This window comes from Sus scrofa, chromosome 6, assembly GCF_000003025.6.
Source record: "Sus scrofa isolate TJ Tabasco breed Duroc chromosome 6, Sscrofa11.1, whole genome shotgun sequence".
NCBI lineage: Eukaryota > Metazoa > Chordata > Mammalia > Artiodactyla > Suidae > Sus > Sus scrofa.
Genome location: NC_010448.4, coordinates 73,056,341 through 73,082,840, shown reverse-complemented (window position 1 = coordinate 73,082,840; position 26,500 = coordinate 73,056,341). Strand labels below are relative to the sequence as shown.

The 26,500-nt window shown below is 45.4% G+C and overlaps 1 pseudogene; it reads right to left on the bottom strand.

The window, feature by feature from the left end:
* Positions 625-18,108, bottom strand: LOC100738564 (annotated as a pseudogene).

Sequence of the window (26,500 nt, the reverse complement as noted above, 5' to 3'; positions counted from 1 at the left end):
TGTTTAGAAAGTCTTGCAAATACTTGGAGCCATTTACCTTTCAGGAGCCAAGAGCGCACCCATGGGAACACCATTGTATATTTGGTCTCTCTCTCTCTCTCTCTTTTTTTAAATCAAAAGATGTTTTAGTCCATCAGCCTGGGCATTAGGGAGTGAAATTCCCTAGTGGGAACATTCAGAGTGAACAGTGACATGGGGGCTTGGGGCACCAAAGTACCATTTGGCCCTTGCTGGCTGGATGAAGAGCCCAGGCAATTTTATTACTTCATCTCTGAACCTCGTGTCCTCCTCTCCCAGGTGGGGACAACAATAGCGCCGATTTCATCAGCGTGAAGATTCAATACATTAATGCAAGGGAGACGCCCTAGAACGTGCCTGGCACGTACCAAGCCCTCGACAAACGTTAACTGTTCTTATTTACACACACTGTCTTCAGACAGGGATGGAATGCTTAACACAAAAAGCAGTAGGTTTTAGCCACACACGGTCTCCGGGATCCCGAGACACCAGCTGCCCTCACCCCAGTTTGTCCGAGCACATCCACCCCATTTGTCCTTAACCTTTGCAGGACTTCGATTCCAGACAAGCAACGCTGGCTGTTTGGGGGGGATCAGAGAGTAGAGTTTAATCTTCAAACTTGCCTGATTCGGATGCATCCCTGTCAGTATAAACAATCTTGACTGGGGCGGGGGAGAAGCTGAGGCCATTGCCCGGCTGTGCTTCCAGCTCAGGGCTCGATCATTGTTCCGATGCAGGTTCTGCTGCAGGGCATCGCCTCGCCACCTGCTTGCTGAGAGCCATGCTGGGCCTTCCAGCCACAGCAGGGGCGTGGCTGAATGAAGCCGACGGTTTTTCAAGCCACCCAGGAGTTTGAGAATTTTGAGTGTCTGTTCCTCGTTTTTAAAACCAGCGGTATCCCACTGGCCAAAGCGAGTTCCTTGTTGACACGTCTTGGTGTCAGGAGCTTCCGTTTTGCCCGACTCACGATCGATCTCTTCGTGCAAAGCCTTTTGCCTCCCTGGTCTCTGTGCACCTTGTCGTGTGGCCCTTCTTCTCGGTCACCACCTCCAAGTCCGCGTCGGGCTCTTCCTCCCACAAGGTTCTTCTGCTCCTCTGCTCTCTTGCCTCTTTTTCTTCCTCTTCAGTTCTGGCTCTTCAGGGTCTGTCTGCGCTGCCTTTTTCTTGGACTGCATTTTCTTCTTTGCAGGAGTCTTGGGGCATCTACTGTTGGGATGTATTCTGGAAACTCAACTTTGACCTGGAGAGCTTGGGGTGCTCCAGGGGAGTATCTCCCTCCTGCTGGATTTTCTCTGCCTTCGCATTGTGCTCCTTGGGGCTCCCCTGCTTCCACTTCTGCCCTGGGACTGCCTGCTACTCACCAGCCTTCCCAACTGAGCATGCGCACAAAGCATCACCCGCCTCGCAGATCCAAGGGTCCTTGGCTAAGAAGGCTGTGGCTTCCTGGGCCTTTTTCTCCTTCTTGTGTTTTTTTGAACTTCTTGCCAACTCTGGTCACCTCCTCGCCCTGCCTGGGGTCCGGGGAGGTCCTCACCCTTGGGCAAGGGACGACGACTTTTTCTCCCCGCGGAGGGACTCAGATGGAAGAAACACCTGCTTCCCGGGGCCTGGGGACGACTCAGTCCGGCCAGCACATAACTTAGGCTCAGGTTTTAGGGGCTCCTTGCAGACAGCACTATGACCCTTCTTTTTCTTCTTTCTCTTCACCAGAGCCATTTCCAGTGCCTGCCCTTGGACCACATTCTTCAAGGGTGATATGGCTCTTGTGGGACAAGCCTCGGTGAAATAACTGTCACTGTTTAAAACCGAGTATGGAGTTTCTGGCTCTTTGATGACTTTTTTTTTCTTCTTTTTCTCTGGGAGCCCAAGGCCCAGGTCTCCTTTGTGAGTCTTAGCGATCACCCCCGTGGGCCAAAATTCCCCGCCTCCACAGGAGAGCCCGCTCCACTGTCTTTTGTCTTTTCAGGGCCGCACCTGCATCATATGGAGGTTCCCAGGCCAGGGGTTGAATCAGAGCTACGGCTGCCAGCCTACGCCGCAGCCATAGCAACGTGGGGATCTGAGCAGTGTCTGCGACCTACACCACAGCTCACTGCAACGCTGGATCCTTAACCCACTGAGTGAGGCCAGGGCTCGAACCTGCATCCTCATGGATACTAGCCGTGTTTGTTAACCACTGAGCCACGACGGGAACTCCTGTAAGCTTGGATTTTAGAAATATATCCATATACACACACACATATAATTGCTCAGTAGAAACAAATTACACAGTGGGTTTGTATACCTTTTTTTTTTTGAAAGATGTATTAGATCCTAGGACCCCTACGTGCTCTAGCAGTAAAGTTTTTATTCTTCAATAACGATCTTTTGAACTATGTTTTAACTTCAACAAAAGTAATTTATTTTACTTAAATTTTTTTGGCTGTGCACCCTGCCCCCCCAATTTTTTTTTTTTTTGACATGCAGTATTTTCAGGGTAGGGATCAAACTCGGACGTGCCAGAGCAGTGACAACGTTGGATCCTCAACCCACTGAGCCACATGGGAACTCCCATCAGAAGTAATTCTTGGAGTTCCGTTGTGGTTCAGCAAAAATGAATCCGACTGCTTTCCATGAGGATGTGGGGTTGATCCCTGGGTTTGATCCCTGGCCTTGATCAGTGGGTCAGGAATCCAGTGTTGCCATGAATTGCGGTGTAGGTTGTACATGAGGCTTGGATCCCGAGTTGCTGTGGCTGTGTTGTAGGCTGGCAGCTGTAGCTCTGATTTGACCCCTAGCCTGGGAAGTTTCATATGCTATGGGTACGGCCTTAAAAAAAAGCAAGAAAAAAAAAATTCTTATTCTTTGAATTTGAATCTGAGAAGAAGCTTCCTTGGATAACGAAGCTGTATTTTCCAGTTCTTTCCTTTATAGCCACAGAAGATGGTTGTGGCACCCCATTTAATCCTGCCTCATGACCACTATGAATTAATGCTGCATTAATTGAACACAATAGACTTTTCGGGGTGTGTAAACCATCACAAGAGTAGACAAAGCAGGCTGGCTACCACGAACGTCCCCTCTGCCACTCAAGTCCTTCATTCTCTGGCGATTTAGACCCAAGCGAGACCGTGTTAGCTGGCTCAGGGTGTGATTGCTGAGTCTGTTTGAAATTCCAGATTTTCCATCACAGGGTGTTGGATGTGATAAATGGTCTGGGTTCTGATGATTTAATAACTGCTCTCAAGGACAGCTAGAATATCCTTCAGGCGGAATTAGGGCGAAATACCAACATCCTGCTAAGTACGCACAAGCTCCCTGCAGCTGTATATATTCAAGGGTATTTTTTTTTGCAAATACAATGATTTTTTTCATTGCCTTCCTTACCCACCCTCATCCTCGGCTTTCCTCCCAGGATTCTGACAACCGTGCCACAGAAGCTGTCATCAGGTTTGTTTTTCTTTTTTGTTTGTTTGTTTGTTTGTTTGGCTACACAGCACCCCTCAGCATTAAAAATAAAGGTGTCTGTGTTATTTCAGCAGGAGGGTCAAACTGATGTCCTGTGGAAGACATCTAGAAAGTGGTTGAGAAATTGAGCTGTAAGGTTTCCTTTCAACTAATGTTCTATTTTTCCTGGCAAGTAATGTCTTCATTAATTCTCACCACTAGCTGGTGCTAGATCTTTTAGTAAGCCTGCAATCACATAGACTCCGCCACGATCAGTCACCCTAAGTTTGACATCGTGCCCTTATGTCACTTCCACTGTCGAGCATCTCAATGTCGAAGAAGCAGTTCTTCTAAATCGGACACCCCACAGCTGCACTTACAAATGCAACAGATTTCCTTTTGGATGAGACAATCTCTAATGTCTCTTTCAACGCTAGAATTTTTTATTTCCTTAAACAGTTCCAACACAGAAATTTATTTTTATCATTCTTGAATCTTATAAGCAGTCTTTTTTTTTTTTTTTTTTTTTTTTGGCTAGAGATTTTGAAAACCAAGGCAACCTAATAAAAATATTAATCCCCCAATTTTTGTGGTTAAACTCCTTTTTTCCCCCTGGTCTTTTAGGGCCACTAGTGGCATATGGAAGTTCCCAGGCTAGGGGTCAAATTGAAGCTGCAGCTGCCAGCCATAGCCACAGCCACAGCCACAGCCACACCAGATCTGAGCCAAATCTTCGACCTATGCCATAGCTTGCAGCAACACCAGATTCTTAATCCACTGAGTGAGGCCAGGGATGGAACCCACATCCTCATGGATACTAGCTGGGTTCTTAACTTGCTGAACCACAATGGGAACTCTGACTGCTGTTTTAAAATAGCAGTCACCTTACTGATAATAAATTTCTTGGCTTTAATTCCATAACTGATTCCGTCGAGTAGACCACAACATGAATTAGGCCAAGGCTGAAATTTTGATTTTTCCTTAGACTGATGAACTTCCTTCAAGTCCATGGCTACAGTTTAGTCACCTTGTAGAGGTCCCTGAGAGCATCTCAGCCAATATGGGGTCTTTCACCATTACTGGAAAAACAGTACAGAAGTTCATGTCCTACTATTTGTTGATAACTTCTGTAATCTTCACAGGTGAAGAAAGCAGATTTTACAACAAAAAAGCACAGAAGAAAAGGTTCATCTGTCATAACAATATGCTGACAATTCCACGTCTATCACATTCAAAATATGTAAGAAATTTTCACTTTATTATCCTAGCATCACTTTATTTTGCTATCATCATTGTAAAATCTTCTTTAAAAATTTATGAACTGGAGTTCCTGTTGTGGCTCAGCAGTAACGAACCCAACTAGGATCCATGAGGACGAGGGTTTGAACCCTGGTCTGGCTCAGTGGGTTGAGGATCTGGTGTTGCCGTGAGCTGTGGTGTAGGTCGCAGATGCAGCTCGGATCCCACAATGCTGTGGCTGTGATGCAGGCCTGCAGCTGCTGCTCTAATTCTATCCCTACCCTCGAACTTCCATATGCTGCAGGTGCAGCCCTAAACAAACAAACCAACCAAACAAAAACTATTGAACCAAGTTCAGAAATATCAATTCTTGCCTAAATTGATATACCTGAAATGGCATTTCTTTTCCTTTTTTTAGGGCCACATGTGTGGCATATGGAAGTTCCCAGGCTAGGGGTCAGATTGGAGGTGCAGCTGCCAGCCACAGCCACAGCCTCACAGGATACTTAACCCACTGAGCAAAGCCAGGATAAAACCAGAATGCTCATAGTTACGAGTCAGGTTCTGTTATTGCTGAGCCACCTCAAGAACTCCAGATCTGGCTTTTTTTTTTCTTTTTGTCTTTTTAGGGCCGCACCCGCAGCATATGGAGGTTCCCAGGCTAGGGGTCTAATTGGAACTATAGCTGCCGGCCTACACCGCAGCGACAGCAGTGTGGGATTCTGAGCCGCCTCTGCGACCTACACCACAGCTCACGGCAACATTGGATCCTTAACCCACTGAGTGAGGCCAGGGATCGAACCCGCAACCTCATGGTTCCTAGTCGGATTTGTTAACCACTGCGCCACTGTGGGAACTCCTGGCTTTTCTTAAAGTAACTTGGAGCCATTCTCTCTGATGAGGCTCAAGGACCAAAAAGTTTCTACAGGCAACGCACTGTGACACCTGTGAGCCTCTATGTTTGTCCGTAGCACACATTAGAGTCTCCTATCCCAGCTTTATCTGGTAAATGGCATTGGAAATTCCGGGAAGCAGATGGTCTTGCCAGCTTGGCCGACAAGCATCCGCTATTCCTCCTGGCTTCCCGTCTAACATTACCCACTGCACTGGTGTTGAGATGGGACTGCGAGTCGTGTGGTTAGAAGGCTCTAAAACCACAGGCTGAGAGAAGCTAACAGTTCGCTTCCATCATGTTGACTTGTACCTCTTGGAATATCCCTGAATTTTAGCCTATGGATGACAAGGTGCTGAAAATTTGAAAAAGATGTTATCTTACTTTAACTATGAATATCCAATGTCAAGTAACTGAGTCAAAAACTTAATCACTGACATGGGGAAAATGTCCTGTCACTCACATTGTGTGGCAAAGCTAACTTCCAAATGGATCAAAATCTAAATGTTATAAAGCATGTAAGTGCTCGGAACGAAGCAGGTGAAATCCTTTGCGAGGTAGGAGTGGAGGAGAACTTTCTCACTTATGACTTGACATCCAAAAGCAGTAGAAAAAGATTGTGAATTCCACAACCCCAAATAAATACTTTTTATTTTATTTTTAAATTTTTTGTCTTTTTAGGGCCACACGAATAGCATATGGAGGTTCCCAGGCTAAGGTCTAATTGGAGCTACAGCCGCCCACCTACATCATAGCCATAACAACCTGGGATCCAAGCTGTGTCTGTGACCTACACCACAGCTCACGGCAACGCCGTATCCTTAACCCACTGAGAAGGCCAGAGATAGAACGCTCATCCTCACGGATAGTAGTCTAGCTCGTACTCCGCTGAGCCACAATGGGAAGTCCCCAAAGACCTTTTAAAAGATGAAAATACTATGAGCAAACCCAAAAGACAAATAATAAACAGCAGTTGCAACTTACAGCATAGATAAAAAAATTTACAGAGCACACTTTCAAAAATTAAAAAGGAAAAGAGTAATTTTTGTCTTCATGGATGAAAGTTAGTTTGCAGAAAATGAAAAGTGAATGGTCTTTAATGATACGAAAGGATGTTCAGCCTTATAATAAGAGAAATGAGAAAACTACATTGATATACTATGTCTCACCCATCAAACCGACAAAAATTCAAAACTTTGACACCAAACACCATAGGCAAGGGTGTGGGGAAAACTGGAATTCTCATACATTCTTGATAGGAATACAAAATAATATAAGTGGGAGTTCCCCCTGTGGCTCAGTGGTTAACAAATCCAACTAGGAACCATGAGGTTGCAGGTTTGATCCCTGGCCTTGCTCAGTGGCTTAAGGATCCGATGTTGCCTTGAGTTGTGGTGTAGGTTGCAGACATGGCTCGGATCTAGCGTTTCTGTGGCTGTGGTATAGGCCAGTAGCTGTAGCTCCGATTGGACCCCTAGCCTGGGAACCTCCATATGCTGCAGGTGCAGCCCTAAAAGGAAAACAATAAATAAATAAAATAAATAAAAATAATATAAGCCCTATGGGAGAGAATTGACAGTATCTAGCAAAATTCCATATGCATTTTTTCTTTGATGCAGCAATCCTATTTATAGGCATCTATTCCAATGATACATCTGTATACAAACAGAATTATATCTTCATAAGTTATCCATTGCAACATTGTTTATGATGCAAAGAATTGGAAATAACCCAAATATCCATCAATAAGGAAAAGGTACATTGACTAAATTATGAAAAACCCACGCAATGGAGCACAATGCAGCATGAAAAGGATGAGGCAAATTCTCGATATACATACTTATATGGATTGATGTCCAGATGTTATGCGGTAAAATAAAAGGTCACCTGCAAAACTGTGTCTATAGTGTACAAACTTTTGAGTGAAGAAGGGGAGGAAACACATACACACACACACACACACACACACACACACACACGCACACACACACACACTCTCTCATATTTTCAAAAAGAAACACAAGAAGGATAAACCAGTGGGAGAAATACTGGGAAAAAGAGGGAATGAGGGGCAGAAGCAGGGAAAGAAATGAGACGTCTCTGAATATATCTTGCTAGAAAGCTTTGATTTTGGAATCATGAAATATTCTATAAATTTAAAAAGGAAAATTAAATCAAAAGGAGAGGAGAAGGAAGCATTCCCTGGAAATTGAAAACAAATCAAAACTAGTACTAAATTATGTATCAGCTTGATGTCATGCCACAAAGATAAAAGAGCTATTTCGAGTTACTTTCAGATGTAACATTCGGATTATACCTCATTAGCCGAAGACACTCTACATTCGACGGCCAAAAAGAACTGCAAAGAAAAGTTAAATTTCCTTCAGTGGTCTTCTGGTTAGTAGCAATATTGACCTTGCGATTTTGAAATTATGATATGTGATTATAGTTCAATAAGTCACTCGAGCCATAAAAATTATCTTTAGAAAACAAGCTTTTAAATATTACAGAAAAGGCACACAAATATAACATCAAAGAAGTGAAACCCTGATGATGTTAAATGTGAAGTGGAAAAATCACTTGAATATGTTAGGCTTTTTCTTTCTGAAAAAGATGGATTTTCTAAATCAATTAACAGAAGCTATAACAACTCCACAGCAATGAACACACCGTTTCCTGCTAAAACAAGAAAGCCATTGTAGGCAAGTGGCTGAGTCCAACTTGGAGGCAGGACATGTATGAATTGGTCCTGGGGCTTCTTGGGCCAGAAAGCAGGGAAGCCACCAGAAACTGACGGCACATTGAAAACCTAGTTTGTGAGGTTCCCATGGTCTAAAAGGGACACTCTGGACATCAGAATGAATAATGACTGGGACTGATTAACACGTAACGAATATATAAGAATCCATGAGTTCATAATGATAATCAGAGAAAGAGGAATAGCAATAGCAGCTTAAAAAGTTCACTGGGCACTTTTGAAGTTCCTGCTGGTAGCTAGGGCACCAACTCTGCAAGAGACCAAATGTTTGTATCCCCCTAAATTTGTATGTTGAAATCCTAATCCCCAGTGTGAAGATATTTGGGGGTGGGGCATTTGAGAGGAACTTAAGTTTAGATGAACTCTCAACAGTGGGGTCCATAATGGGGTTAGTATCCTTATAAGAACCTATAAGAATGGGAATTCCAATCATGGCTCAGTGGGAATGAACCTGACTAGTATCCATGAGGATGCAGGGTTGATCCCTGGCCTCCATCAGTGGGTTAAGGATCTGGCATTGCCACAAGCTGTCCCGAGTTGCTGTGGATGTGGCTGTGACATAAGCCAGCAGCTGTGGCTCTAATTTGACCCCTAGGCTGGGAACTTCCATATGCCTCAGGTGCAGCCCTAAAAAGACAAAAATGGAAAAGAGAACCTATAAGAAGAGGAAGAGACCAGAGCTCTCCACCAGCTGAGGACATGGCAAGAAGGTGATTGTTTGCAAGCCAGGAAGAGGATCTCACCCGACACTGAATCTGCTGGCACCTTGATCTTAAACTTTGCTGCGTCCTGAACTGTGAGATATAACTGGTTGTTATGTAGGCCACCCAGTCTACGGTGTTTGTTATAGCAGCCTGAACTGACTAGGACAAACTCCTTACTCTGAGAAATGGTAATTAAAGGGAAAGAAGTGAATATTTCTCCTGCTTGTTCTACAGCAACTGTAGTCCCAGGTTCCTAAATAGCCCTGGTTGATGAGAGCTATTCACCTATAAAGGTGAATTCCAGCTAATGCATTTAGAAGGGACACTAGAATTAAAATGGTACAAAAGTCACCACTTTTCAAACTCCTAATTGCATAACAGGTTCTGAGATTAGACTGATGCAAAACCTAATGGAGAATGATCGGCAGGGAAGTTTAGAGTGGAGGGATCAGGCTGCCATCACCTGAATCCAATGACCGATCTCAGCCTTACCCAATGTAGCACAACCAGGCTATAAGCCTTTTGATGAGATGCCATAGAAAGTACACCTATAAATAGAATACAATAGAAAGTACCAAAGAGGAGTTCCCGTCGTGGCGCAGTGGTTAACGAATCCGACTAGGAACCATGAGGTTGCGGGTTCGGTCCCTGCTCTTGCTCAGTGGGTTAATGATCCGGCGTTGCCGTGAGCTGTGGTGTAGGTTGCAGACGCGGATCAGATCCCGCGTTGCTGTGGCTCTGGCGTAGGCTGGCAGCTACAGCTCCGATTAGACCCCTAGCCTGGGAACCTCCATATGCCGCAGGAGCGGCCCAAGAAATAGCAAAAAGACCAAAAAAAAAGTACCAAAGAATCTGATCAAGCCTCTAGACTTAACTTTTAGTTTATAGGAGAAATAAGGGACAAACCCTTATAAGTTGAAGGACTTCAGAAGAGAGAAATGAAACAAATGCAGAATGTGGGGCATCTCTTGTAGAAAAACTGGTCCAGCTTCTAAGACAAGTCCGGGGCATGAGGAGAAGAGGGGAGAGCTAAGGGGAAGTTTCAGATTAAAAAAGGATTTCAGGAGTTCCCGTCGTGGCACAGTGGAAATGAATCCAACTAGGAATCACAAGGTTTCGGGGTCGATCCCTGGCCATGCTCAGTGGGTTAAGGACCCAGTGTTCCCATGAGCTGTGGTGTGTAGATTGCAGATGCAGCTCAGATCTGGTATTGCTGTGGTGTGGTGTAGGCTGGCAGCTGCAGCTCTGATTTGATCCCTGGCCTGGGAATCTCCATACACCAAGAACGTCTCCTAAAAAAGCAAAAAAAAAAAAAAAAAGGACTTCAGAGCCATCATAGCCATGCAAATAAATGCAATGAGTGGAGACCTTAGAGTATAAGTGGAGTAATCATTCTTTTAAAAGAATTTTTAATTTACATTGGATGACATTGATGGATTGTGGAAAATGGCCTTATATTTTAGAAATGTCTATAGAAGTCTTTCAAGGTGAAATAACATGATGTTAAGGATTTTTTTTTTTTTTCTTTTTTGGCCACATCCCTGGCATATGGAATTTCCTGGGCCAGAGGTCAAATCCAAGTTGCAGCTGCAACCTATGTCACAGCTGTGGCAATGCCAGATCCCTAACCTGCTGCACCACAGCAGGAACTCCAAGGATATATTTTAAAATCACTGAAGGGGGGAGTTCCCATCGTGGCACAGTGGTTAACGAATCTGACTAGGAACCATGAGGTTGCAGGTTCGATCCCTGCCCTTGCTCATGGGTTAAGGATCCGGCATTGCCATGAGCTGTGGTGTAGGTCACAGACGCGGCTCAGGTCCCACGTTGCTGTGGCTCTGGCGTAGGCCGGTGGCTGCAGCTCCGATTCAACCCCTAGCCTGGCAACCTCCATATGCCACAGGAAGTGGCCCTAGAAAAGGCAAAAAGACAAAAAAAAAAAAAAAAATCACTGAAGGGGGAAAAAAAGAGAGGAAGGAAGGAAGGAGACAGATAAAGAATGGCTTGATACCATTAAAAAAAAAAAGACAACCTACGGAATGGGAGAAAATAGTTTCAAATGATGCAATAAACAAGGAAGCAAGGAAGGGAAGGAGACAGATAAAGAATGGCTTGATACCATTAAAAAAAAAAGACAACCTACGGAATGGGAGAAAATAGTTTCAAATGATGCAATGAAACAAGGGCTTAATCTCTAAAACATACAAACAACTTATACAACTTAACAGCAAAAAAAAAAAAAAAAAGCCACAGTTGAAAAATGGGCAAAAGATCTGAATAGACATTTCTCCAAAGAAGATATACAGATAGACAACATGCACGTGAAAAAATGCTCAACATCATTGATTATTAGAGAAATGCAAATCAAAACTGCTGGGAGGTACCACCTCACACCTGTCAGAATGGCCATCATGAATAAGCCCACAAATAACAAATGCTGGAGAAGGTGTGGAGAAAAGGGAACCCTACTACACTGTGGTGGGAATGTAAATTGGTACAACCACTATGGAAAACAGTATGGAGATACCTCAGAAAACTCAATATAGAACTACCATATGACCCAGCAATCCCACCCTTGGGCATAAACCCAGACAAAACTTTCACTGAAAAATTACATGCACCCGTATGTTCATTGCAACACTAATCACAATAGCCAAGACATGGAAACAACCTAAATGTCCATTGACAGATGATTGGATTAAGAAAGATGTGGTGTGTATATATATATATAAAATATATATTGACAGATGATTGGATTAAGAAAGATGTGTTGTGTATATACATATATATAAATACATATATATACATATAAAAAATATATATATAAAATATATATATATAATGGAATACTACTCAGCCATAAAAAAGAACAAAATAATGCCACTTGCAGCAACATGGATGGAACTAGAGACTCTCATACTACATGAAGTAAGTCAGAAAGAGAAAGACAAATACCATATGATATCACATATCTGGAATCTAAAATATGGCACGAGTGAACCTTTCCAAAGAAAAGAACTCACAGACCTAGAGAACAGACTTGTGGTTGCCAAGGGACAGGAGGAGGGAGTGAGATGGACTGGGAGTCTGGGGTTAATAGATGCAAACTATTGCCTTTGGAGTGGATAAGCAATGAGATCCTGCTGTATAGCACTGGGAACTATATCTAGTCACCTGTGATGGAACATGATGGAGGATAATGTCAGAAAAAGAATCTATCTATCTATCTATATGCCTGGGTCACTTTGCTGTACAGTAGAAATTGACAGAACACTGTAAATCAACTATAGCGGAAAAAATTGATCATAAAAAAAACAATGGTTTGATTAAGCAAGTGCAACAGAATCAAAATGCTGAAATTGCTAAATCAGAGAATGGGTCTAGGGGGTTAACTATTCTATTCACTGCACTTTTGTGATGAAAACCTTTGCAATAACGTGTAAAAAATAAAACAGCAATCATTGAGACACTGCTGAAGAGACCTCACAAGATCAATATCTTACCTCTGGGTGGATATTCTGGGCAGGAATCTTCCTGGTGCCAACAGGGACACGCCCAGGTGGGCTAACGGAGAGGTCCAGGTCGAGACAAGTGAGACAGAGATGCTCAACAGTCCAGGTGAGCTGTGGCATCTTCATCATGTACTAAAGACATGTTTTGTTGGGAAACCTTCCTTGCCTTCAACCTAACAGACGAATTCAAACAATTTACTTCTTTGGCCACTTAAAATATACCATGTAAAACTAAGTGATTGGTTTGTTCATTCCTAGGAGGGAATATATTTCTTCATCGTAAGCACATGAAAGAACACATCTCTTTATGACCTGGGCTCAAAACAAGTTAACACAAGGAGGTGGGGACTCATTGGGTTGTGCCAATAGTGCACTGTGCCATCTTCGGCAAATTCCTTACTGGCATGTAAGACCCTGTCCAAGTGACTCCCGATTCCCTTGCTTCTTTGAACACCCTGTGTGATGAGGTAGTCAGTGTCCTCTCATGGAGGGTACTAGAACAAAACATGAGCTTCAAGAGAGAACACAGAGCTAGAATTCTAGAGCTCCTCCTGACTCTCAGATCCCATGTTTCCCTGACTCAGTTGGCAGTTTACCATACATATGGCCCATCTGTATGGCAAAGTATATTTTAAGTCAAAGGACATCACACAGAGGAATTTTTTTTTTTTTTTTTTTTTTTTTTTTTGCTTTCTATGGCTGCACCTGTGGCATATGGAGGTTCCCAGGCTAGGGGTCAAATCACAGCAGCCGCCGGCGGCCTGCACCACAGAAACAGCAATGTGGGATCCAAGCCACGTCTGCAACCTACACCACAGCTCATGGCAACGCCAGATCGTTAACCCACCGAGCAAGGCCACGGATCGAACCCGCAACCTCGGTTCCTCGTCAGATTAATTTCTGCTGCACCACGACAGGAACTCCAACACAGACGAATTTTTTTAAAAAAGCTCTAGACGCCTGTTCTGTAACTGGATCAGCCATCTTACCTTGTTACCTAATCAATTTGCACCTGAGACCTGGTTTATTCATAAGGCCGCCAAGCAAGAAGACGAGAGAACAAATCTCAAATCTGCTTCCCTCAGGACAAGGGGCTTGGGATATTTACGGGATAAACAATCATGGGGAAAGGTGATTGGAAATCAGAAAAGCATGTGAAGTGAGGTAATCGTAATTATGCACAGGTGCAACTAAGCTACAGGCTTCTTCATGGGGCATATGCTTAGAAAATGGGGTGTCAGCATGTTTTGAGGGTGGAGTTTTTGGCAAGCCCAGTTGGAGGGTCTGTGGTCCTAACCAACCTTAACCAGCTCAAGCTCGAACTGGACAGAGCTGACTCCAAGTTCCTGAAAAACAACTCAAGCAAACGTGTTCTTATTTAGGCTATGTGATGCTTGGAGGCCATGCAAGTATTTGCTAAAAGCAAGCTCGGTGAATGAAGGCAGGTTTCAGTTCATTATTTATTAAGCAAGTTCCAGTTTGGAGCTCCCATTGTGGCTCAGCAGGTTAAGAACCTGACATAGTATCCCTGAGGATGCGGGTTCCATCCCTGGCCTTGCTCACTGGGTTAAGGATCTGGTGTTGCCGCAAGCTGGGAGCAACATGAACTTGCATGTGCTGCCAAACGGTTGCTTACAGCTGACTGCTTTAAAATGGAAGGTATTTTCAAGGCAGTTTGTCAGCGATAAGCAAGTGCATATGACATCCAAATTCCATTTCTTCCACTGAAAAAGTATTGAAATGCCATCATAGATTTTCAGGATAAATGGCAGCTGATGACATAGGGAAGATAAATTCTGAAAACAGAGCATCGCTTGATTCATTTTAAAGAAATCAATACCCTGAGCTTCTGTCTTCACATAAAGCTGCTTCCTCTACAGGGATCTGCAAAGCATACCCTCACTTTCAAGGTTCAGGTCAAGACTTTATTTATTTATTTATTTTTTCCAATAAGGAGGCACTATAACTCGGTGTAAAAGTATTAGCCAGAGATCCCAGAAAAAAAAAGTCCAAACTTCAGTGACGTGTCAGGATATATAACAGGTGCCATCAAAAGATTTTGAGATGCTTCCCTGGACTAGAACACTGGGATGCAAAAGTGTGTTTTTTCCAGTTGCTATTGAAAAAAGGGATTGTGCTATAGAGGGGGTGATGTTTGAAACACAATTTGGAGTCTTTTTTGGAGCCATCGGAGAGTCTACTCTTTTCTGTAATTGTTGGCATTTGCCGAATGTCTTCCATATAGAAGTCAAAACTGGACAGCGTTTATCCTTTAAGAATTCATCACCCATGTGAAACCAGCTGTTTGTGTGGCGGCTCCTGCCTGAAGTCCACAAAGCAGTAAACAGATTATTTATTCATTCTTGAGGCTGCTACTTTGCCTTGCAGATGCTCAGTGCTCTGCTTCTTAAGTTCCTCTTTCCAAGTGTTCAAAGTCGGAAGGAACCCATGTAGTGGAGTTCCGAAGGTGGCTCAGCAGGTTGGGAACCCAACATAGTGTGCATGAGCCAGCAGGTTCGATTCCTGGCCTGGCTCAGTGGGTTAGCAATCTGGCATGGATCCCAGATTTGTCTCGGGTCTGGCATAGGCGAGCAGCTGCAGCTTCTATTTGACCCCTGGCTCCAGGAACTTCCATATACTACAGGTGTGGCTGTAAAAAGAAAAAATTTTTAAAAAGAACCCAAATACCATCTCCTTTTGGGTGGTAGTTTGGCCTGGGGATTTAGTTTCCAGGACAAGTCTGCACCCTGCTCTTTTCAGCAACAAGACTCAACAAACAAGACTCATTCAAGCTTTAAAGAAGGAAGCTGATTGGCCTGGAGGGTTCTGTTACAAGGAACTGGGATTGAGCAAGAGATGAGAGGCCCTGTGTGCTTTTCAAAGGTGGGAGCTTTCTTCTCTATCTCCAAAGAAATTCCATAAAACTTATTAAGCACAGGGGTTCAAGTTATCCCAAATGCATGTCAAATCTGGAGTTTCCGTCATGGCTCAATGGTTAATGAACCCAACTAGTATCCGTGAGGATGTGGGTTTGCTCCTTGGTCTTGCTCAGTGGGTTAAGGATCTGGTGTTGCCATGAGCTGTGGTGTAGGTTGCAGATAGGGCTCGGATCCCGCGTTGCTGTGGCTGTGGTGTTGGCTGGCATCTGCAGCTCCGATTCGACCCCTAGCCTGGGAACCTCCATATGCTGTAGGTATGTCCCTAAAAAGACAAAAGAAAGGCACCAACCAATATTGCTTGGAAACACTGACTTGACTTTCTCCCTGTGCTGTTGGCCAGTGAGTCTGGACACAAGTAGACCTGAATCAACTCATTCCACAGACGCCCCTCCGGAGCATATGGGGTCTTCACAGGCACACACTGACCCATGAGCTTCAGCGAGAGGTGAGTCCTAGAGCAGGTGATTCCTCCATCTCCCTCCACGCAGGAACAACTGCTGGAGAGTCAGCCCGGGGGGGCAATAACAGTGGTAGAGGCAGAGAAGAGGAATCCAAGTGTGGCCCTAACTTTCCTTCACAGAGAGGGTTGGGGCTTCTCCAGGCTCACAGACACATGCTGTGGGGCTTCAGGGCCCCCGTGTCCACACTGGGGCACAGCTGGGAATGAGACAGTCAGCTCCTGATCATTCGATGGTCGCTCCTCCCACCACAAAGGTGTGTCCGTGACCAAATGCCAGGACTGGTGAATATCACCTAATGTGACAAAAGAGGTGATGAAGTCAGGAATCTTGAGAGAAGAGGTTTCCCCTGGATGATCTAGATGGGCCCTGAATGCAGTCACACGTGTCCTGATAAGAGAGAGAGGCAGAGGGAGTTCAAGGACAGACATTCAGAGACACACAGAGATGAACGTGGACACAGAGGCAGAGAAAGAGCGATGTGGCCACAAGCCAAGGAATGCCGACTTTTCCCAGAAGCTGGAAAAGGTAAGAAACAGAGTCCTACCTGGAACTTGCAACGGAGAGTGCGCTGGGCTTGTAGCTCCTGGATGATCTGTTCTATCAGCCCTAGCAAACGAGTACGGGAATTTACAGCCCATCAGAGGAGCTGGCCATGAAGAATCTATCACAGATCATGGCTGATGATGGTATTGGTGAAGGGGGGGTGTGGATGCTTATGAAAGGGAGACCTGATCTGGTCTCGGGTCAGGGGTGGTTGTGCAGAGACGTCTTCCCAGGGAAGGGACACTGAGACATAGTAGAGCCAGAAATCTCAGCCTTGTCCTTGAGTGCTGTGTGCCCTTCAGCAAGTTACTTGACCTCTCTGAGCCTCAGTTCCCCTTCTACAAAACAGAGATAATAATAGCCCAGGTTGTAGTGAGGGGATGTAAAGCTCATGGAACATTGCCCGGCATTGGACAAGGGCTGTATCCGTGTCTGGGATCATTATCTGCCTTTTACATGGAATAGGAGTTGCTGTCTTAACAAGGTGGGCAGGTTGAGGTGTGGGCCAGACAAGCAATGGTCAGACGCAGGAGGCCCCAAATCTTCATCACACTTGCGTGTGTATCTGCTGGCCTGGGATTGGAAGGGGTGTGAACTCGTGCTTGTGAGAGGAGGGTGTGGCTAAAAAGAGAGATTTCAACTCCTGTGGCCTTCAAAGTACTCTGGAAAACTGCCACACAAGTGGCTTTCCCACTGCCATCATCTATTTTGATAAATAACAGGCTGTGCCCATGTAAACACACCCTCTGATTCTTAGAATCCCCGTCCATCTGCTTCCGTGGCTCTTGAGGGTCCAGGTCAGCTGATGGATGAGAATTTCAATCCAGGAAGGGACCCTGAGTGCATTTAGTCCCAGCCCCAGTTGCCCCTCTGCTTCCTGGCCTGAAACTGGGGACCACATAGTGGCTGGTGGGGCTTCCCTGCGGTTACTGTGAAGTGATCCTTGACGTCTCAAAGGACATTGGAGGCTTCTCTCCAGACGATGGTTGGTGTCCATAGCCTCTCAAGGTGTCTGAAGGATGAGTTCAAAGGGATGAGGGGCTTTGGCTTCAAGAACCCTAGGAGTTGGGGTCTAAATGTGTTACCTCTTTATTGAAGGCAGAGTCCCCGCCCCTCGCCCCCAGGTTAAATAAGAATCTCCCTCCCCCCCAGCCCCCCACCCCCATGCTCCCTCCTGCTCGGTGCCCAGGACACTCTGTTACCAGGACTGAGACCCTCCAGGCTGGAAGTGCTGGGTACGAAGTCCCTGGATGTTGGATACTTACACCTGAAAATGTATGTGCCACCAAGAGCCCAGCCTATGAAAGTGACCTCAGATTTGATTCGCGTAGGTGTTTTCTGTGTTGCTCTCCTCGGCTTGGAGAAATGAGCAAGCAAGGAGGTTGAATGGAGATCTTTGTACTCTCACCCAACTATTTGCTCCCGAGAGGGGTCGATGGGTTTGGACGGGTGCCTACATCTAAAGAAGCATAATGCTGGTGTGGTGCCGCCGTATTTACTGAGCGGGCTTGGAACACGGCTGGAGGGTGGCAAAGGCAGTGACTCAGACCCTTGCCATAGCAGCACCTCTTCTGGGTGGTCCCCGGGCTGTGTGTCCCCATCGTGTTGCTCACCATGGTGGCCCTCTATCACCCACAGAGTGGTGACCTGAGGTGGATAGGGAGTTGCTGGGAGCTGATTTTGGGATCCCTGAGGATGGCCTGACCTCGGGGAGCAAACTTTCCCCCATAAAGAGTCATGCTCTGTGCGTGGGGCCTCGCGGCGGGTGGAGAGCAGGATTCGGTTAGAAGTTTGCATATTGTCTAAGATGACCACATTTGCAGGGCCCTCTGGGGGCTGGTTTGGGGACTATTCAATGATAGGTCTCTCCCCATTTGTTCAGCTAAATGAGCAGGTATTTCAGCCTAGGGGGTCCAAGAGTATTTTCCTAGGGTAGCCCCTTCCTACTGCAAACGTGGCGGCTTAAAACAAGAGAAATGTACTCTTTCACACCTTGGAGGCCAGAAACCCTAAATCAAAGGGTTGCAGGACCGCACTGCCTCTGGAGGCTCTCAGGGACAGTCTGCCCCTTCCAAGCTCTGCTCCATGGTCACGTTGCTTCCTTTTATGTCTTTTCCTCTTCTGAGCCTTAGAAGGTCACTTACTGGTTCTAGAGCCCAACTGGGTCATCAGGAGGATCTCATCTTAAGATCCTCAAATTAGGAGTTCCTGTCGTGGTGCAGTGGAAATGAACCCAACTAGGAGCCATGAGGTTTCGGTGTTCGATCCTTGGCCTCGCTCAGTGGGTTAAGGATCCTGTGTTGCTGTGAGCTATGGTGTAGGTTGCAGACATGGCTCGGATCTGGAGTGGCTGCGGCTGTGGTGTAGGCCAGCAGCTGTAGCTCCGATTCAACCCCTAGCCTGGGAACCTCCACATGCTATGGGTGCAGCCCTAAAAAAGCCAATAATAATAATAATAATAATAATAATAATAATCCTCAAATTAATGACATCTGCAAAGACTCTTTTACCAAATAAGGTCACATTCACGAGCTCTAGTTTGGGGGCCCCAACTGAACCCCTACATGTAGACACAGGTTCTTATCCTAATGCCCTTCATCCCTTAAAGAAGGTCAGAGGGCATGGTACAGGAAAAGCAATCCACTTGCTATTCATCCTACGAGATGACCTTTCCAGAAGAGGGTGAAATATCCCATTGATCCGAAGGAGAAGGCTCAGTCCTGGCCATGTTTAGGTGGTGCTGGCGGGCCCTGGATGCATGGATGGGGCAGATCCCACCATCCCTCAACCCGCCAGCCCCTCACGTGTCTGAGATGTGGTTCTTCAGTTCTCAGGAAGACCCTCCCCTAGACCCTCTGCCTGGGCCATTCACTCATTCTTCAGGCTCAGCTCAACTATTCCTTCATTCAAGTCTGGGTGCTCCGGCTACTTCTTCATTTGCAGGGGTGGCTTCCAGAGTTGGGGGGCAGGGGGCCTGCACACCCATCATTTGGGATACAAGACAAGATTTGAGAACTCTACTCAAAGATCCACCATACGCTGTAGGTGTGGCCCTAAAAAGAAAAAAAAAAAAAATCAATGCTGTCTTAAATGTTATGGCTTCCACAAATCAGATTCTAAGCCCTGGAGGTGGGGAATGAAGACCAGTGGCTCTAATCTCCTAGGAACACCTAATTTTATTTTTTAGGGTTGCACCTGCAGCATATGAAAGTTCCCAGGCTAGGAGTCGAATCAGAGCTTCAGCTGCCAGGCTACGCCATAGCCACAGCGATGCTAGATCCCAGCTGCAGCTTTGGGCGATGCTGGATCCTTAACTCACTGAGCGAGACCAAGGTTCGAACCCTCATCTTCACAGACACTATGTTGGGTGTCGGAGTCCAGCTCCAGCGGCCAGGGACGCGCACCCTGTCGGGGATGGACGGTGTTGGCAAATGCACACGGAGACAGCCTCTTTGTCCCTTCTTTCAGGGCACTGTACTGCTCAAATTTTATTGGCATAGATGATCGTTTATATAGACAGTTTCTAACTACAGATTACATCACACTGTTAAAAGTACATTGGTTAGCTTTTATATGGTACAGCAGCTATACATCATGTTCTAAGATCTTTGTCTTAACTAAATTTAGTGAGTACAATTGAAGGGCAAATAGGTACAATACATCATGTGGAAAGGAGGAGACTCAGTACAAATCATCCCATGGCCAGCCAGTCTTTACAAATTGAAGAGGTCACAGACACAAGAATTTGGCATTTACAAATCTTGTTTTTAGACTAGTGTTTATCTCTAAAGCGTTATGGCAGGGAGACAGTATAAGAAAATATAAATCAACTTAACTAGCTATCACTTAAAAGCTTTTAAAATCAAGGACAAAACTCATAGCTAGGTTTCATGAATAATATATGTCTAACTTTTATGAACCTTATTAAAATCCTAACTCTAAAGTTTACTGTATAACTAGTTAGTAGATAAACACTATGTTTTAATTAAGTTAGATTTGGATGGGGGAAGTCCTTCAGGATGAAATTCGTATTGTATTATTGTTGTAATTTTGTTAAATCACAAATCACCACAGGAAAATAAGAATGGAAAATAAGAATAATAAGCAAATAATCAGGAAAGACTGAGGAAAACTGAATAACAAGTGAATAACAGAAAAGACTAAGTCATCCATGGAACAATCCCCACTCAGCAACGCAAAATGGAAATTGTTTCCTGGAAAATTCAGTTCCCCACCAATGTCAGCGGGCGAGCCTTATTGCCTTCTGGGGCCTGTCCGCGGAATTGCGCCCGTACAGGCAGACATCTCCTTGTTTAGAAACCTGCCCTCAGAATTGCACCGTTCAGACAGGCTCCTTTTCCTGATCAGGAGCTTGCCCTCAGAATCAAACTGTTCAGGCAAGCTCCCTTCCTCGGCTCTTTGCATCTTCTCGGCTCCCTGCAGTTGGGTTCTTAAGCCACTGAGCCACAAGGGAACTCCTTGAACACCTAATCTTGAGCCCACCGTTAGGGCAGCCCTGGACAATGCAGAAGTGTGATGATTTGCATTTTGCTCCAGGCATGCTTTTTGGAGTCTTGGGGAAGTATTAGAATTGTGATTTGAGGCACAAGGCTGTAAAGGGTGGAATTTGAGCCTAAACCTAGGAGAGTGAGTGCTCCTCACCAGAAGCTCCCTCTCCCCCTCCCCCTTCTCCCACTCCAGCCCTTTCCTCCTTCTGTCAGGCCCTGCCCTGGAGGATGGGATTATGTCAGGGGCACCCAATGCTCCATGTCTTTGCACCTGAGCTCTTGGTGGCCCTGCATGTGGGGCGTGAGCACCGTGAGCACCGGGCAGGGCCCTAGGTCTGTGTGCTTTTGCCATGGCCCCGAGGCTTTATGGCTGCTGAATTCACAATGGCAATAACTTGACCTTCAGGAGGTCAAGGTCTCCACAGGAGAGGTGGCTCCAGGAGTTGGGCTGCCACAGAGAGTAAGACTGCATGAAGCCATATCCCAAGTCTGTGACATAGACATGGAGGTGCGTGCGGGGAGTGGTGGCACTTCTGCAGCGTGACTTCAGGAGCTCTGGGGCAGGGCCTCCATTCAAAAGATCTTTTTTTATATTTCTTTTCCTTTAAAATTTTTTTATCAAATATAGTTGGTTTACAATGTTGTGCCAATTTCTGCTGTACAAAATGGCAGTTTCATGGTTCAACCCAAGACTACACTACAGTGACCCAGTCATACACAGACACACAGACACACACAGACACACACACACACACACACACACACACATCTTTTTCTCATATTATCTTCCTTAAGTCTAACCCAAGATGCCGAGAGCAGCTCAGCAGGCTGGGGCTGAAGAACACGTACTGTGAAACTTAAGGAAAAAGTTAACATCTAACAAGACACAGAGCCATTTGTCTTAATTAAAGGTGGGAACGGGGGACTCAAGGTCTCAGGGACCAAGCGCCCTGCCTCAAGAAACCACACTGCTTTTATTGTGCTCTTGAGGATGACGTCAAGTGAGGAGGGGGTTGTAGGTGCAGGATATAGGGTTTTTAAAGTTATTTTAAAAGTCACATAGCCAGTAGCTGATTAAGCTTTTATTCTGACCTTTAGGCATTTAACAGTCATTAGCATTGAGGAAGCTCAGCTATCTATGCAGAGCATTCTAGAGAATCACCATTGTGCTTCTGCAGCCTGCGTGCCTATCTGCAGCAACCTAGAAGTGCCTAGGTTTGCACCTCCGTTCTCCTTGCTAACACATATGCTGCTAACGACCCCTCATAAACCCCTTGGGGCCATGAGGCTCATCTTCCTCTTATTCTTTAGAGAACATATCATGCTGTGCAAATAGCTGCCTATCTGCACAGGTCCAGTGTGCCAAGACCAATGCATTAAGTCCCATTCAGCTGGACCACATGAATAACTTATGCCTTGAGGTCTTTGTTCTTAAGCTTAAGTCCTTGACCAGAACTGCGACTGTTTTTCACGCAGGAAGATGGGGTAAAGTAAGGCAGGACAAGATGGAGTTTTCAGGAAAGAGGCTAAGAAAATATTGTAGAAACCTGTCTCGTGACACCAAGAGACTGGATGTATATAGTTCCCCGTGCTATACAGTAGGACCTCATTGCTTATCCATTCTAAATGTAAAAGTTTGCATCTACTAACCCCAAACTCCCCGTCCATCCCACTCCCTCCCCTCCCCTTGGCAACCACATCTTGGCATCTGTTCTCCTCATCTGTGAGTCTGTTTCTGTTGTAGACAGCTTCATTTGTGCCATATTTTAGATTCCATATAGAAGTGATATCATACGGGATTTGCTTTCTTTTTCTGACTTACTTCATTGAGTATGAGAATCTCTAGCTGCACCCAGGATGCTGCGAATGGCAAGATTTTTAACTGCTTGTCTCAGTGCCTAAATTTCCACCATCGGTGATGGTGGTATGCCTTTGATCCTTGGATTTGTAAAACAATTTATTTCTCTAGAAGAGACATAAACATTCACCTGAGTAGCTTTTACCGTTATAATACCTTATGTGGGGGCCTGGTGGCATTCAGGGGACAAGACATGGGTTTGGGATCACAGCTCCAACACCCACTGTGGGGTGGCTTTGGGTCATTCAACCATTCCAGCTTCTGCCTTTTCCTCACCTAAGAAAAGGGCAACTTTCAGGTTGTTTTAGGTATTAAACGCCTGCATGTCAGAGAATCTAACCTGTGCTTGGAGGTTACGGTTGCCCAACAGCAACTCCCATTGCTGCTGTATGTTGCTTAACAATTTATAAAAGGCTTTCACACACCCTGTCTATTTGGCTCAGATGCAGCCTTGTGAGCTGGGCTGGACTATATTATCATTTTTATTTTTGCAGAAGGAACTGCAAGTCAGGCTTTCCCACCTTTGATGCCATGTTCTGTGGACTCTGTTCTTTTCCTTTTAGGTGGACCTGTTGGCGCCCACTGAGGGCATGCCCATGGCAATGGGGGCAAGCCAGGAGGGGCCGGGGGAGAGGAGGGAGGTGAGAGGGTGCCAAAGAAGTTCTTCATTTTGGCACAACCGCCTCTGATATTGTGTTGCCATATGTCTGCCCTCTGACAGCAATCTGGAAATGTCATGACGAAGGTCAACTCCTCCTGTCGGACATCTCCGAACCAAGAGACTTCAGACCCCAAACTCTTTCTCCCTTAGTCACAAACCCAGAGGACTGTTTTTATTGGCATGCTTTCTGAGTCATTAGAGTCATTCCATCTCACTGTTCCTTGTTTATTTTTATTTACTTATTTATTGTTTTATTTATTTTTGCTTTTTAGGGCTGCATTCATAGCATATGGAGGTTCCCAGGCTTGGGGTCGAATCGGAGCTGCAGCTTCTGGCCTACACCACAGCTATAGTCATGTGGGATCCGAGCTGCGTCTGTGCCCTACACCACAGCTCACAGCAACACCGGATCCTCAACCCACTGAGCGAGGCCAGGAATCGAACCCGAAACCTCATGGTTCCTAGTTGAGTTCATTTCCACTGCACCACCATGGGAACTCCAAAAACTGCTTTTATTTGTAAAGGAAAAGACCATAGCCACAGCAACGCCAGATCCGAGCCATGTCTGTGACCTATGCCACAGCTCACGGCAACGCCGGATCCTTAACCCACTTAGCATGGCCAGGGATTGAATCTGCATCCTCATGGATGCTACTTAGATTCGTTAACCGCTGAGCCACATCGGGAACGCCACATCTGACTGTTCACATCTATGGCAGTGCTTGGTTCCCAGGAGGCGCTGAATGGGTCTTCGTCAAAGGCACACTCAATAGGCGTTGGGATTGTCTTCTCATCGAAGCGTTTCTGACCACTTAAGACGAGTGTTGAGTGAGGAAGGCATTTCAGGCTTCGTCATCATGAAGGGTGGAGAGGTTAGAGCAGCTGGGTCTGCTTTGTATCCCACTCGTCATGCGAGGGTTGGCTTTGTCTATTGTTCTGGGTCACATTTCTTTCACCACGGATTCTTCCAACAGGAGTGCAAAATTGCAATGACAGTAGGGAAGGTCTGGTAACATCTGTCTGTCCCAAAGGAAGTGTGGTGGCTGCCAAACCATTGTTTGGAAGGATCAAGGGAATGACTCGAGGTCAGCGTGGAAGAGGTGTGGGTTGCTTTCCATCTGGGATGGGCTGGATGGGCAGTGGGGAGCTGCCCTCACAGACAGGTTACTCGGGGGTGCATTAGTTTCCTAGGGCAGCGGTGAAAAATAACCACAAACTGGGTGGATAAAAACAATAGGAATTCATTTTTTTCACAGTTCCAGAGGCCATGAAGTCTGAAATCAAGGCATCTGCAGGCAAATCTCACTCTCGAGGCTCTAGGGAAGCCTTGTGGCCTCCTCCAGCTGCTGGTGGTCCCAGGCCGTCCTTGGCTCATGGCAGCATCTTTTTTTTTTTTTTTTTTTTTGTGGTTAATTTCTAAGCTGTAGTAATAATTCTATTATAGGTTTTTTTTTTTTTTAATTTTCCCACTGTACAGCAAGGGGGTCAGGTTATCCTTACATGTATACATTACAATTACAGTTTTTCCCCCACCCTTTCTTCTGTTGCAACATGAGTATCTAGACATAGTTCTCAATGCTATTCAGCAGGATCTCCTTGTAAATCTATTCTAGGTTGTGTCTGATAAGCCCAAGCTCCCGATCCCTCCCACTCCCTCCCCCTCCCATCAGGCAACCACAAGTCTCTTCTCCAAGTCCATGATTTTCTTTTCTGAGGAGATGTTCATTTGTGCTGGATATTAGATTCCAGTTATAAGTGATATCATATGGTATTTGCCTATGGCAGCATCATTTTGAGCTCTGCCTCCATCTTCCTAAGGCCTCTCCCCTGTGCTTCATCTTTTCCATCTGTGTGTCCTCTTCTTCTAAGAATACTTCTTAATGGATTTATGGCCCACCTGATTAATCCAGGACGATCCTATGTGAGATAGTAACTTAATTACGTTACAAAGAACCTTTCTTCAAATAAGGTCACCTTCACAGTCTGGGTGTCAGGGCTTAGGCGTATCTTTTGGGGGGGGCACAGTTCAACTCACTGCAGGTGAGGTTGGCTCCAATTGATTTCTGAAAATGATGCTGATAAAATATGTGGAGAAATTCCCAATCAACGTCAAGCATATCCCTTATTTATTATTTAAAAGAGGAAAACATTGAATTTAATTTTGCATCCCTGGCAATTTTTTTTTGATTTCAGAGAAGATGCCTATTATGGAATCTTTCCTTTTTTTTTTTTTTTTTTTTTTTTTTTGTCTTTTGTCTCTCTTTTGTTGTTGTTGTTGTTGTTGCTATTTCTTGGGCCGCTCCCGCGGCATATGGAGGTTCCCAGGCTAGGGGCTGAATCGGAGCTGTAGCCACCGGCCTACACCAGAGCCACAGCAACTCGGGATCCGAGCCGCGTCTGCAACCTACACCACAGCTCACGGCAACGCCGGATCATTAACCCACTGAGCAAGGGCAGGGACCGAACCCGCAACCTCATGGTTCCTAGTCGGATTCGTTAACCACTGCGCCACGACGGGAACTCCATCTTTCCACTTTTGATTGACATCTTTCCCCCAAAATATTCTGGACTCTAGGTCACCAGAAAGATTTTTCCCAGAAGCCAATTTTATATTTTTAAATTATTTTTCTTCTGCATGTTAGAAAATCTCTTCTAACATCTGATCTATTGTTTTGTACTTAAAAAAAATTTTTTTTAAATTTTTTGCCTTTTTTAGGGCCACACCCACAGCATATGGAGGTTCCCAGGCTAGGGGTTCAATCGGACCTGTAGCTGCTGGCCTATGCCAGAGCCTCAGCAACACTGGATCTGAGCCACAACTGCGACCTACACCACAGCTCATGGCAACACTGGAGCCTTATCCCACTGAGCAAGGCCAGGGATCGAACCCGAGTCCTCATGGATGCTAGTTGAGTTCGTTAACCACCTGAGCCATGACAGAACTCCTTGTTTTGTGCTTTACAAAAATGCTGACTTTGAAA